The sequence below is a fragment of the Bos javanicus genome, chromosome 23, assembly GCF_032452875.1.
Source record: "Bos javanicus breed banteng chromosome 23, ARS-OSU_banteng_1.0, whole genome shotgun sequence".
Classification (NCBI taxonomy): Eukaryota; Metazoa; Chordata; class Mammalia; order Artiodactyla; family Bovidae; genus Bos; species Bos javanicus.
In genome coordinates this window covers 38,944,958-38,957,474 of record NC_083890.1, presented here as the reverse complement: position 1 = coordinate 38,957,474, position 12,517 = coordinate 38,944,958, and the positions used below count along the sequence as shown (strand labels likewise).

General features: G+C 39.2%; 1 long non-coding RNA gene across 2 annotated transcripts in view; it reads left to right on the top strand.

Annotated features, from left to right (window-relative positions):
* Window positions 1-12,517, top strand: part of LOC133236637 (uncharacterized) — a 59,568-nt gene that overhangs the window by 11,724 nt on the left and 35,327 nt on the right. For both annotated transcript variants that reach the window (XR_009732956.1, XR_009732957.1), the window contains exon 2: window positions 10,546-10,610. This is a non-coding gene — a long non-coding RNA (uncharacterized LOC133236637). The remainder of the gene's footprint in view (window positions 1-10,545; window positions 10,611-12,517) is intronic.

Genomic DNA, 12,517 nt, shown 5'->3' with positions numbered 1-12,517 from the left:
GATCTCCTTGCAGTCCAAGGGACTCTCAAGAGTCTTCTCCAACACCACAGTCCAAAAGCATCAATTCTTCAGTGCTCAGTTTTCTTTATAGTCCAACTCTCACATCCATACATGACTTCTGGAAAAACCATAGCTTTGACTAGATGGACCTTTGTTGGCAAAGTAATGTCTCTGCTTTTAAATATGCTGTCTAGGTTGGTTATAGCTTTTCTTCCAAGGAGCAACGTCTTTTAATTTCAATAATAATTGAATGATAATAGTGTTAATAATAGTGATGTAATATGATTATCTGTGTGTTTGAAAATATTTAATACTTAGGAAACTGATTTTTAAGGAGTAAAGAGGCAAGGTATATAAGAATCTCTCACACAGGGTCTGACGCACAGGTATTTAGCACATCTCTGTGACATACTATTCCCATCCCAGCCCACAGCTTTATTGCTATGGCCATGCTGATTTCAGACCACAGTACATTCTGCTTACTGCATCCCTAAAGTCTCATGCCAACTTGCCAAATGAGATTTTTTCAAGTATTTTGAGATAGAATTGGGTTAGGAGGGAGGAGAGGAAGGTGAGAAAGGGTTATAGAATTTCTTAGAGTTTGAATCATAGATTTAGATACTCTCCAGTACCATAAGCAGGCTTCCACATGACTCCTTCTCGCCTCTGATTTCTTTTTCCTTAATCAGAGCATCTTCAGCAGAGCAGCCATTGCTTTTCCCAGGGGAGCTCAGCTTCTCTTTATTTCCTTATCTCTACAAAACCACACCCCACTTCTCTGTAATTTAGGAGATCTAGGAACAGTGGGAGGTAAAAGGGTTGCCTTGAGGACCCAGTAACAAAACATAGAAGGTTTATTGGGGATCTTTGAAGGCTGAATACAAGGTCCCTATCAGTATTTAAACAAGAGACCCTGGTAACCTTAAAAAAAATGTAATTAGATCTAAATTTCTTCTGCACTAGAGATGGTCATGAACTTGAATCACACCTTTAAACATGGCACCCATGCCTAGCCTATGTTATCGGCAGACTCCACAATTTTTCCTTTACTCTCAACCAGGATCTGTTTGGTTGTGTGTATTTATATACAGTTGTGTGGTACATAGAATAACAGAATGTTCTGGCTAAGTGTTTTAATTTAGAGATAAAGAAATTGAAGTCTCACCATTTGTTAGTTGAAGACCAGAAACAGATTCCTCTCTGACTACAGGTGCAGTAGTTGGATCAGTGGATAACTGTAAAAGCATATAAGCATTTTATTAATTCATAAGTATAATACCCTTTTAAATTAAGTCTGGGAAATGAGAAACTACTGACCCAAGGTACCCAAATATTTTGATTTATTTATTGTTATCAAAAATTGTTGAGAACCTATAATATACCAGATACGAGTGTCTTTATGTGTTATACAGCTCTTTAAAGGAGCTATGGTACATTTGTCCAAGATACATGAGGTTAAATAGAAGTGGTTATTTTAGGTACTGCCTAAAAATTTAGTTTAATACCTTTACTCTTTGTGAGCACATCATAATGTCCTCCCATCCTCTTGGAGAGCAATGCTGGTTAAACATCTTGGTACTCTGATGCTATCCAGGATACATTTCTTTTGATATTCTGATAGTCGATTTTGAAGAGTTGGCTTTGGAGTCTGAAGTCCTGCTTCTAAAGTGATCAAATACCTTGGCATTCTTTGAAAATAAGCTCTGTATGTCACACTTTCTAGTCACCCCTTAGTTACCAAGACCATCAAAATCAAGATGGTGCCTCAAGTTTTCAGTCGGTCACCATTCCTTCCTACTGATGTACTGAAATAGGGATGAAAAAACAAACAAAAACCCACTGTATTTCCCTAGAAGAGGCTCCTGGACAAATCTGAGGCTAATCATGAACAAATTTCTGTGTGAAGACAAAAGCAGAAAAGAGAATCAGGAACTACAGGAGGAAGACACTGAATAAAGAACACAAGCCTTTCTTTTACCTCTGGGAGAAACACTCATTTACCACTTGCCCTCAAAGTGCTCCCATATCAAGCAGCTTCTATTTGCACACTTTTGCTTTTCAAGGCACTTGCCAGCATTTTGTTATCATTTGGTCCTCTAGAAATCACATAGCGTTGGCCAAGAACTTGAGGCTTGCCAAAGACATGTAAGTCTCAGTGGTAAACCCCGGAAGCTTTTAGAATGAGGCAGGCAGAAGATGAGAAAGTTTAGAAGGAAAGTAAAAGGAAAGACTAGAGTCGTTCTATTCTTGGTACAGTGCTCTTTGTACGGAGCCATTTTTCAGTTTTGGTCCAGGCTACGGCCTTAGATAATCCGATCAGGACACTGAGGTTTTACTTCAGTTACAATAAATTTCTCCCTGCCTTGATACATTTTTATATTTCCCCTAAATAAAATTTCACTAAGGATTTTGAGATAACAATATAACTTGCACATTTTCCAATCTTCTCAAGGCTTTCAAATTTTTTAAAATGTAATGAACATTGACTTACACCCTATCCCATATAAAATGGCATCTCATCCACTATTACTAAGGATTCTTTAGGGAACAGTATTTCTGCTAATTCAGTTCAGTCGCTCAGTTGTGTCTGACTCTTTGAGAACCCATGAATCACAGCACAGCAGGCCTCCCTGTCCATCACCAACTCCCGGAGTTCACCCAAACTCATGTCCATCAAGTTGATGATGCCATCCAACCATCTCATCCTCCGTCGTCCCCTTCTCCTCCTGCCTCCAATCCTTCCCAGCATCAGGGTCTTTTCCAATGAGTCAACTCTTCACATGAGGTGGCCAAAGTATTGGAGTTTTACCTTCAACAACAGTCCTTCCAATGAACACCCAGAACTGATCTCCTTTAGGATGGGCTTGTTGGATCTCCTTGCAGTCCAAGGGACTCTCAAGAGTCTTCTCCAACACCACAGTTCAAAAGCATCAATTCTTCGGTGCTCAGCTTAGGTAATTCTCCTAATTACCTAGCTTTATATCCTCTTCTGTTCTCAGTCTCTACTGAGATATATTCATATCCTGAATGTACTCTTTATTTCAACATTCTGTCTCATCACTGGAAAAAGCCATGCTGGCTTCAATTCCCAGAAAACCACTGACCTAAAGATAAGTGTACACAGCTCACATTACCATAGACCTAGGGCTGTAAATTGCTGTTATATTGAGAACCATCATGAAAGATACTTGTCTTTTACTGCACAAGTCCTATACTCTTGCCCTTAAAACAGGTACCCTCATCTTCTTAGATTTCCGAGTCTACCTTGTGTGAACCAGGACCCAGGAGAAAGGAGCAGTGACCCCACAAGAGACCGACCCATACTTGCCTATGAGTATACAGGAGTTGCCAGCAGAGGCATGGATTGGTGGTGGCCCGCTGCAGGGTTGGGGGCACTGAGTGTGGCACTGCATGCAGGGGACCTTTTGAAGGAGGTTGCCATTATTTTCATGACCTCCACCATAGTGTGGCCACAGGTCAAACAACAGGGAGGGAACACAGCCCTGCCCATCAACCAAAAACTGGATTAAAGATTTACTGAACATGGCCCCATCCATCAGAACAAGACCGGGTTTCCCCCTCAGTCAGTCTCTCCCATCAAGAAGCTTCCATAAGCCTCTTATCCTTATCCATCAGAGAGCAGGCAGAATGAAACTACAATCACAGAAAACTAATCAAATGGATCATATGGACCACAGCCTCATCTAACTCAATGAAACTATGAGCCATGCCACGTAGGGCCACCCAAGATGGATGGGTCATGGCGGAGAGTTCTAACAAAACATGGTCCACTGGAGAAGGGAATAGCAAACCACTTCACTATTCTTGCCTTGAGAACCCCATGAACAGTATGAAAAGGCAAAAATATACAGCACTGAAAGATGAACTCCCCAGGTCGGTAGGGGCCCAGTATGCTACTGGAGATTAGTGGAGAAATAAATCCAGAAACAATGAAGAGATGGAGCCAAAGCGAAACAACACCCAGGTGTGGATGTGACTGGTGATGGAAGTAAAGTCTGATGCTGTAAAGAGCAATATTGCATAGGCACCTGTAATGTTAGGTGCATGAATCAAGGCAAATTGGAAGTGGTCAACAGGAGATGGCAAGAGTGAATGAACGTTGACATTTTAGGAATCAGTGAACTAAAATGGACTGGAATGGGCATGATGGCATGATCATTCACCAAGAGCCAGACATCCTGGAATGTGAAGTCAAGTGGGCCTTAGGAAGCACCACCATGCACAAAGCTAGTGGACGTGATAGAATTCCAGTTGAACTATTTTAAATCCTAAAAGATGATTCTGTGAAAGTGCTGCACTCAATATGTCAGCAAATTTGGAAAACTCAGCAGTGGCCACAGGACTGAAAAAGGTCAGTTTTCATTCCAATCCCAAAGAAAGGCAATTGCAAAGAATGCTCAAACTGCTGCACAATTGCACTCATCTCACACACTAGTAAAGTAATGCTCAAAACTCTCCAAGCCATTCTTTAACAGTACGTGAACCATGAACTTCCAGGTGTTCAAGCTAGATTTAGAAAAGGTAGTTGAACCAGAGATTGCCAACATCTGTTGGATCATACAAAAAACAAGAGAGTTCCAGAAAAACATCTAATTCTGCTTTATTGACTATGCCAAAGCCTTTGACTGTGGATCACAGCAAAATGGAAAATTCTGAAAGAGATGGGAATACAGACCACCTGACCTGCCTCCTGAGAAATCCGTATGCAGGTCAAGAAGCAACAGTTAGAACCTGACATGGAACAACTGACTGGTTCCAAATCAGGAAAGGAGTACATCAAGGCTGTATATTGTCACCCTGCTTATATAACTTCTATGCACAGTACATCATATGAAATGCTGGATGAAGCACAAGGTGAAATTAAGATTGCCGGGAGAAGTATCAATAACCTCAGATATGCAGATGACACAACCCTTATGGCAGAAAACAAAGAAATAAAGAGCCTCTTGATGAAAGTGAAAGAGGAGAGTGAAAAAGCTGGCTTAAAACTCAATATTCAGAAAACTAAGATCATGGCATCCAGTCCCATCACTTCATGGCAAATAGATGGGGAAACAATGGAAACAGTGAGAGACTATTTTGGGGGTCTCCAAAATCGCTGCAGATGGTGACTGCAGCCATGAAATTAAAGACACTTTCTCCTTGGAAGAAAAGCTCTGACCAACCTAGACAGCATATTTAAAAGCAGAGACATTACTTTGCCAACAAAGGTCCATCTAGTCAGGCTATAGTTTTTCCAGTAGTCATGTATGGATGTGAGAGTTGTACTGTAAAGGAAGCTGAGTGCTGAAGAATTGATGCTTTTGAACTGTGGTGTTGGAGAAGACTCTTGAGAGTCCCTTGGACTGCAAGGAGATCCAACCAGTCCATCCTAAAGGAAATCAATCCTGAATATTCATTGGAAGGACTGATGCTGAAGCTGAAACTCCAATACTTTGGCCACCTGATGTGAAGAACTGACTCATTTGAAAAGCCCCTGATGCTGGGAAAGATTGAAGGCAGGAGGAGAAGGGAACAACAGAGGAAGAGATGGTTGGATGGCATCACCGACTCGATGGACATGAGTTTGAGCAAGCTCTGGGAGTTGGTGATGGACAGGGAAGCCTGGCGTGCTGCAGGCCATGGGGTCACAAATTTTGGACATGACTGAGTGACTGAACTGAACCATGGTATTTGGCTTCTCCACCCCCGCACCCAATGAGTGTCTGCTTCCTCCTCTCTGTTTTTATAATGGTGATTTCCCGTGACCAAAATGTGCCTATTTACATTAACATAGACAGCCCTTGTGCTATGTCCTTAAGGAATCCAAAAATATATTTCAAGTATCGTGATACTGTTTGTCAGATGACATAACCAACACCTGACCATTTAAGTAGATATCACATTTGTGTAAAATAAACTCTGTTACTAGAAAAAGTTAAGAGATTACATATGAATAAACCAATATTGGATGAAGAGAATTCCCCAATTTAATATATGTGGATTAACTTCTTTTTAAAATATTAGAGTATGACTGAGATACAGGTTCCACTAAACTTGCACTGAATAGAATCTGCTTATTCTTGGCAAACCTAGGGAATATTTTGCCATCATGTACTATTTTTCCTTTATATATGTTGGGCTTTGTACCCAAGAGTACAAACATGTATTAACTAATATCTATCTTTAGATGTTAAAGCTCTGATAACAGAAACTACAGGCTCTCCAGGTGGCTCAGTGGTATAGAATCAGCCTGACAAGCAGGACACACGGGTTGGATCCCTGGGTCAGGAGGATCCCCTGGAGAAGGAAATGGCAACCCACTCTAGTATTCTTGCCTGGGAAGTCCCATGGACAGAGGAGGTTGGTGGGTTACAGTCCATGGGGTCGCAAAAGAGTTAGACATAACGACTAAACAACAACAGAAAGTATACAAAGAAACTGATAAATTTGTGGATATGCCAATGTCCACCAATGACAGTCAGCCTATAAATGAATATCTGCAGCTCTAGATAGCTGGATAGACAGCAAAAATCCACACAATATTGCCTTCACATTCATAGCTAAGTCCATGGAGCATTTCCTGTAGGCTTTAGTACAGGGACTGACCTGAGAATTGCCAGGATACGTGGGCATTGGCTAGGGAGGAGCCATTGACTCTGCATAATGAATTCTCAGGCCAAGAAATATGTGGCAAAGACTATCCCCACACTGTACAATGTAATCCTTCATGGGCTTTGGAAGACTTTTGTGAAACTTCTTTTCAAAATAAAGGCCTGATACCACATTTAACATTGAACAGGGCCAAGCTTTGCATGGATGTTGTTTTCCCTTCCCAAATGAAGGCCCTGCCCAGTTGTTGTTATTTCTTCTTCCACATTTATTTTTATTACATTGTATTGTTTCAAATCATTTCAAAATGTTTTTAATGCAATATATCTTATTAAAAATAATTCTGAAATTCATAAGCAATCCCTATGGCATGTCCTTGGCATCGGCTGTAAAATTCCAAAGTACCTAATTTATTTGATTGATTGATTTTTCAATGTTTTAAAGGGTACCAAGCCCAACAGCATATAATTTTTCTCTTACCAAATGGAATATGAATGAATAAAAGATAATTGCATTTTTTGTATTCAGTCTGCTGTCTTTGTGATTTTTTTTTTTCTTTCCTACATCTCTGAAGTGCATGAGAAAGCATGTTTTTCTTTTTGTAGCAATAACAGTTCACCCTGTTTTTCCTCCACAAGGTTCATATGCGGGTCCAGCTCTGAACTTTGCTGATATGTTACCTCAACCAGGGTGCTGCAAATCACCTATGATACAGTGAACGTAGCAGAGACTAGGGAGGGACTTGGGCTTAAAAGGAACTTTCCTCCTTGGTCTGGGAGAAGAGCCTTCCTCTAAATCCTTCTTGTAAATCCTTTTCTGGTTTGGAGATGCATCTCCATTCTCTTCAATTTGCAGAACTAAGTACAATGCAAGCAGTTTAAATTTCATTTTCCCAAGCAAGCATGTGGATACAGCCTGTAACTTAGATAACAGCTTGTATGGCATGGCCTTGAAGAAGCAACTCTTCTTATCTCCTCTTCTCTCACTTCCATCATTCTCCAATGTGGCTAACAGTATGCGGCTGGCCAAAAGAATTGCACTCCCTTATCTTGGTGACCACAGCAGTCACTCTTTGTAATCCCAGCAGAAAAGTGTCAGGTGGTTATGAAAGGGCTAGAAGGCTGAAGGACAGAAGAGAGTGTTGCTAAAAGCCCCCTTCACCAACCCGAATATCCCCCACCCAAGTGCTTACCATGCACAAAGCTGGCCTTTCCACAGCCCTGGAAATCTATTACCTAAGAAGAAAGTTGGACAAAGTTAAATTTTAAGAGCACTTTCTAGAGATGATACTAAACTCTTCATCTATCTTTAAAACCTAGAAAGAACTTCAATTATTTGCAATTTTTTTATTGCATTAGTCTGTTTTGGAGAAGAAGGTGATGGTAAGAACAAAATAACTCTGTAAATCTATTTCAGGTTTCAAGTCTGACTCTAAACACCCACGTACATGTGGCTTGTCACCTATGCAAAATTAAACCAAAATGGGAAATTTTCATTCCAAAAATAATAAATCAGTTTGTTTTCATGTCCCTAGTCCTAATAGCAAAAAACACTAGGGTGAATGAAGGGAAATGATCCTGTTGTTTTTGCCGTAGTCCTTTGTAATGTTCCAGAAGGAAAATCAATCAGTTATGAAGTATAGACTGAGTGCCTACCACATGCACTGTTAGGCCAGCCGTCTCCAATGTAACCCTCAGGGCTCTCAAATTTTCTGCAGGATTAACCTTTAACGCCGAGCATCTCCCACAGGATCTTCATGCAGATCAACCAGTGACCTCTAGCTTTGTGACAGACCTCCTTTATGTGGTCTTCTCAAAGTTTATTGCATTACAACTATGGGAAAATACAGCTGCAAGAATGGGTTTGGCTGTGTTAGATTTGACCCAATGCTGGAAGCCAGAAACACTTTGTCAGTGGTCATGTCAAAACAGAAGTAGAATATATCTGAGTAAGCATGTGACTCGTGTGTTTATGTACTGAACTGGGCATAAGGTGAGGACAGCTTCCTAGAGTAAAGAACTACTCAGAGTGTGCTCCTTATCCCAAGATGCTTCTAAGTATCAGCACAACAAAGCATATTCCTCAGAGTGCCATTCTAAATTTCACCAGGAGTCATTTTTTACCAATCCCCTCCTCACAACACAAACACTTCATATACTAGGGTAAATGAATAGATTTGTTAGGGAGAATTTCTAGTGTTGAGTTCAAAGACTTGTTGAGGAAAGATACTTTATGGCTAGAGTTCATGGTTTCCACCTGTAATAACTGCACGGCTCATTCAATTTTGTCTTTGTATTTCAAAGAGTCAGGCACCCCCAGTTGGAAGAGCAGGATTCAAGGCAATGATGGTGCCCTGCATGTAGTAAGGCAGAAATCCTGTATATTGACTCATTACAAAAGGATGGTCCAATGTCATAAATGTCAAGGAATAAAAACCAAAGAAAGAAATCCAGAAAATTGACAAAGGCACAATGCAAATGGAGCATGGCTCCAATAATTACTACTTTCACTCATAAATGTTTCTCTGATGAGTCAGCTTAAACGTCAGCATTCTCTCCAGCACTCCCAAGTGTGAGAGATCCAACTTGAGAAGATATCTTTATCTGTGACTTCCTTTCTCGACCTAGGAAGTAGTGGCAATGGCTGCGAGGGAGAAATGAATGAATTGAAAAGGGTCCAAAGAAACTGACTCAGAGGGAGGTCAACACCTTATGTCATTTGGGGGAGGTATCTGTGGTATAATGTCTGGTGTTAATTTTGGAAAACCTTTGGCTATTATTAATTCAGATATTAATATTTCCTTTATTATATTCTCTCTTCTACTTCCTCTGTTATCCCAATTACATGTATGCTATACAGTCTGTAATCATCTCATAGTCTTAGATATTCTAGTCCCCCCCCCTTTTTTTTTTCATCTTTTTACTTTTGCATTTCAGTTTAGGAAGTTTCTACTGATACATCTTCAAGCTTATTGATTCTTTCATTGGCCATATCTAGTCTCTTGATGAGCCCAGAATTATACATATTTTAAGCTGTATTTGGGCTTAATCCTCCTGCAATGTGGGAGACCCCGGTTCCATTCCTGGGTCAGGAAGATTCTCTGGAGAAGGGATAGGCTACCCACTCCAGTATTCTTGGGCGTCCCTGGTGGCTTAGTTGGTAAAAAATCCATCTGCAGTGTGGGAGATCTGGGTGCGACCTCTGGGTTGGGAAGATTTCCCTTGGAGAAGGGAAAGGCTACCCACTCCAGTATTCTGTCTTAGAGAATTCCATCAACTATAGGTCCATGGGATCACAAAGAGTCGAATACAACTGAACGGCTTTCACTTCACTTCACTTCACTTCACTTCACTTCACTTAAGCTGTATTTGGAACAGTATTTAAACTTGTAAATTTAATACATAAGAATTGATATATTTTTAACAGTCTTACAACAATATGACTCATTATTAATTAAAGTTTATCTTTTTCATAAATTTTATAATTTTTATATTTGTGTGGTTCTTATGGGGTATTGTGTTGAACTTATTAGACACCTAGGTTGAAAAAGTTTGAGTGTTAAGTTATCCCATTAAAGTTTTTAAATCTTCCAGTTTGGATTTCAAATATTATTTTATTTTAAACTACTTTGTAAGTTTTTAATAAAACCAACTAGCTCTTTTTAAAGTTAATCCATGATTCACCTTAACATTTTTTATGACTATCTGTTCCTTTTTCATAGATACTTTTCCCCCTATTATATGGAAACATGAACAGATGAGAGAACATGTTACCTAATAATTATACATAATGATTCATTTTAAGAATTACAGTATTTTTTTTGCAAATTTCCAGAATAATACTTCCTTTCTCTAATAATGAATTTTCTTTTTTAAATTATTCATATATTCATTATTGAACAAATATATGATGAGGTTTTAAATTATGTTTCAGGCTCTGAAATATGTGCTCTAGTCATGAAGCAGAGAATATGATAATGAAGACAGAGAACTAAATGAGTAAGTGCAATATGATAAATACTCTGATTGAGGTACACCACAAGTTTTCTGTTAAAATCTTGATTCTAAATGTCCACATCCTTGTGTGTGAAAATGGGAATAAGAACAGCACCTGTTTCTTAGGATTATTGTTAAAAGCAAATGAGGTCAAACATTTGAGATGTCTACCAGGTTGCCTGGCAGTTTTGAAACATTGTTACCTATTGTTTTTGTCGTGAACAGCTCATCATAAGCTTCTTATCTAAAATTCTACCATCAGTCATTTTCTGCCACAATGCCTGTATTATTTCTTCAAAGCACTTATTATATGACACTCTCTATTTATTTGTTTACTGATTTATTGATATTTTTTCTCATAAGGATGAAAGTTCAAGCAGGTAGAGACTCCTTTTTATCAAAAATGCTTACTTATGCCCAGGATCTGGAAAAGCAGTGTTTTAAAATGATGAATAAATAATAAAAATGTTTATTTCCATAATAACATTATTTTCTCAATTCATGTTAGTTAAGAAAAATATGGAAACTATAAAACTGTATGTTTAATATCTCATCTTTGAGTATTTGAGATAAAATGCTTTGAGCATTTTGGTAAATTTTCTTTCTGGGTTTTCCTATGCATACACCAATTAGGTCATATTATACTTAATAAAGCTGTATCTTGTTTCCTTCTCACTTTACAACTTATGCCTTTTCCTTATATTTCAAAACATTTTTCATGGATTCAAAATGTTAGCATATGCTCACCTACTGAAATCCTAATTATTGTATGTGAAGTATTATACAATTTTCCAGCAACCTACAAGTATAAAAAATAGTATCATTATACTAATTTATTCAAAAATAATAATTAAATCTCTACTATATGCTGGGAATATGTAGAACAAGAAAACCTTGTCTTTGCCCACATGGAGCTAATATTCTATGGAGAAGACAGTCTATAACTAGTCTCTCAATTTCTTCTACCATAATAAGGATAAATTTTATGAGGGAGGTACATAAGGTTTTAAGAGTCTATAAAGTCTGTGTGTGGGGGGAGGGATTACAAATTGTGATACCAGAAAAGAAAATGTGAGGGAATAACATTTGAAGTGAGAGCTGGGACTTCCCTGGCAGTCCAGTGGTTAAAACTTCACCTTCCAATGCAGAGGGTGAGAGTTTGATCCCTGGTGAGGAGCTGGGACCCCACATGTCTAGCAGTAAAAAGTTAAAACATGAAACAGAAGCAGTATTATAACAAGTTTGGTAAAGTCTTTGAAAATTAGGGCTGAAGTGCTAAATCAGTCAGTTGTATCTGACTCTTTGTGACCCCCATGGTCTATAACCCACCAGGCTCCTCTGTCCATGGAATTCTCCAGGCAAGAATACTGGAGTGGGCTGTCATTCCCTTCTCAGGGAATCTTCCCGACCCAGGGATAGAACCCACATATCTTGCATCTCCTGCATTGTCAGGGAGATTCTTTACCACTGCGTCACCTGGGAAGCCCTCTTTAAAAATGGTCCACATTAAAAAAAAGACAAACAAGTGAGAACCGATTGTTGATTAGAAATTGGTCCAGTGAAGAGAGGAAGAGGACTAGAGAGTGAAAGGAAGAGAATATCTGAACCTGAAGGAAAAACAGGAGTGAAGGCCTTGATGTGGAAATGAGTCCTGGATGAGGAAAAACAGAATATGAAGAGCAAAGGAGAGTGAGGGTGTTACCTGTCTTACCTGAGTCAAATGATATATTCCCCGTACCTACATAATGCTCAGAATAACACCACAGAGAGGGACCAAGAAACAAGTAATAAAGTATAGACCGTAGATCCACCAAACATGGAACTCACGTTCTGAGTTGTTTTTCTAGTAGTGATGATGTGAATGGACTCATCACTCAGTCCTTGGGTGACCAGATCATGTATATACAAGC